General features: G+C 23.2%; 1 protein-coding gene across 1 annotated transcript in view; it reads left to right on the plus strand.

Moving 5' to 3' along the window:
* LOC111684667 (protein CREBRF homolog) overlaps positions 1–2,884 on the plus strand; it is a 16,439-nt gene that overhangs the window by 9,588 nt on the left and 3,967 nt on the right. The gene's annotated exons all lie outside the window — the stretch shown is intronic.

Genomic DNA, 2,884 nt, shown 5'->3' on the forward strand with positions numbered 1-2,884 from the left:
AACTAGAACTGAACTAGAACTGAACTAGAACTGAACTAGAACTGAACTAGAACTAAACTAGAACTGAACTAGAACTGTACTAGAACTGAACTAGAACTGAACTAGAACGGAACTAGAATTGAACTAGAACTGAACTAGAACTGAACTAGAAATGAACTAGAACTGAACAAGAACTGAACTAGAACTGAACTAGAACTGAAATAGAACTGAACTAGAACTGAACTAGAACCGAACTAGAACTGAACTAGAACTGAAGTAGAACTGAGCTAGAACTGAACTAGAACTGAACTAGAACTGAACTAGAACTGAACTAGAACTAAACTAGAACTGAACAAGAACTGAACTAGTACTGAACTAGAACTGAACTAGAACTGAACTAGAACTGAACTAGAACTGAACTAGAACTGAACTAGAACTGAACTAGAACTGAACTAGAACTGAACTAGAACTGAACTAGAACTGAACTAGAACTGAACTAGAACTGAACTAGAACTGAACTAGAACTGAACTAGAACTGAACTAGAACTGAACTAGAACTGAACGAGAACTGAACTAGAACTGAACTAGAACTGAACTAGAACTGAACTAGAACTGAACTAGAACTGAACTAGAACTGAACTAGAACTAAACTAGAACTAAACTAGAACTGAACTAGAACTGAACTAGAACTGAACAAGAACTGAACTAGAACTGAACTAGAACTGAACTAGAAGTGACTAGAACTGAACTAGAACTGATCCAGAACGGACCATAAACACAATAAGAACAGAATTTGAACATAACTTGTTTGTCCTGATTAATTGTTTAAGTTGGTTGTCAAAGAAATATTACAAAAAAAACCTGAAGACAATATTGCTCAACTCATCTATGCTTTAGGTTATGATTAATGATAATAAAAATTAAAATTTTTAATCAAACAAAATAAAATCTAAAGATTAAACTTAAAGAAAAGTAAACAATTTGCAAACAAAAACTTTAAAAAATTAATTAAAATAAAAAAATTCTACAGTTTTTTAGTGGTTTTTTCTTTTCATATTTATGTATTAAATATTGGGTTGATTTATTTAGAAAAAATATATATAGATTTATAAAGTATGTATAATAAGTGTAGGTAATTTTGTTTTTGTTTACGTTTTTAATTAAACAAACTTAAGATTAAGATAAAATATAAAGAAATTGATATTTTATAAACTTAAAACTGAAAAAAATAGAAAAATAAAAATTAAAAAATATATCACCATGTAAAAATATGTTGTATTTCATATAAATGTTTTGTTTTTTGTAGGGTTTCTTTTTTCTTCATGCGTTGTTTTTTTATTTTTACAAACAAATATTTAATTAAAAATAAAATATATATTATTTTTTTAATATATACACTTAGAAAAAAATGTATATATTTAGATAAGAATTCTTATAAGTTAATTAGTTGTAAGATTTGCTTTTTAACATATTTTATAGAATATATATTTATAGATTTAATAATTAATTAATTATTAATAATATTATTTTTTAATATACAGTTTTGGGATAAAAAGAAAACATTTAGTGCGTTTAAACATTATTTTATATAAAATATAATTTGAAAACTTTTTGTTTTTTATGTAAAAACTTAAAGAAGTAAACTAAAGGACCCGTTTTTTTAAAAAATCTTGTTTAACATTAACAAAACTTTAAACTTTAAACATTAACAATTAAAAAATATGACAGCAAATTATATTTAATAAAAATAGAAGTTTGTTTTTATATAAAAATATAAATTAATAAAACAGCATTTTAAGGGTCAAAATGTTTTCAACTTAAAAAAAACTTAATTTAACAAACAAATGCTTAAAACAAAATCATATTAATAAAACAGTAAAGTAAAACATTTAAACAAAAATTATATTTAAACACATTTTTATTTTTTTTAATAAAAACAGGTAAAACTGGTAGCATTTTACAAAAACAATTTAAAAAAATATAATTTATGTTTTCTTACTTGTTTTTATAGTTTTTTTTTCTTTAGCTTTCAATCGTTTTTTTCTTTATATTTTTAAAAATATATATATCATATATGTATTGTATTTTGCCTCTTATGTTGCAGTGTTTTTATCTTTGTATTGGTTTTAATTTATAGATTTTTTGATTTTGTTTATTTTGTCACTTTGTTACAAATAATTTAGGTATTTCTGAGTTCTTCCAAACCCCCCTGGGGTTGGCCATTTTTAACATTTTCCAAAACTTTATTTACAAAATCCGTGCTACCGCCAGCAATAGCTAAACCTCCTGAAATTAAAAAAAAAATAAAAATTTATTAATAAAACAAACAATTTCAACAATTTAAGCTTTTTTCTCCCTTAAAAAAATTTCTAAAAAATCAGTTTTTTAAAAAAGTAGTAAAAATACTACTTTTTTAAAAATCCTATTTTAATAAAAAATACTTTATTTATAGCACTCTGCAGATAACAAAACAAAAATTTTGTTTAAAAAAAGTTTTTTAAAAAAGTATTAAAATACTACCTTTTCTTGAAAATGTATTTTCAAAGATTTTTTAACCTTAAGTAGTTTTTAACAAAACTTTTTAAAAAATTCTTAAAAAAAAATATTTTTTTTTAAATAAATTATGAAAAAGTAACAAAAATACTACTTTTATGTGAGTTTTAAGTGATTTTTTAACAAAAATTCTATTAAAGAAATATAATTTAAAAAAAAGTACTAAAAAAACTATATTTTTAAAGATTTTCCCTCATACAAAAGCCTCAAATTGAAAAATTTCTAAAAGATCTGTTTTTTAAAAAACTGAACTTGAACTGAACTAGAACTGAACTAGAACTGAACTGAACTAGAACTGAACTAGAACTGAACTAGAACTGAACTAGAACTGAACTAGAACTGAACTAGAACT

The sequence above is a fragment of the Lucilia cuprina genome, chromosome 4 (assembly GCF_022045245.1).
Source record: "Lucilia cuprina isolate Lc7/37 chromosome 4, ASM2204524v1, whole genome shotgun sequence".
Classification (NCBI taxonomy): domain Eukaryota; kingdom Metazoa; phylum Arthropoda; class Insecta; order Diptera; family Calliphoridae; genus Lucilia; species Lucilia cuprina.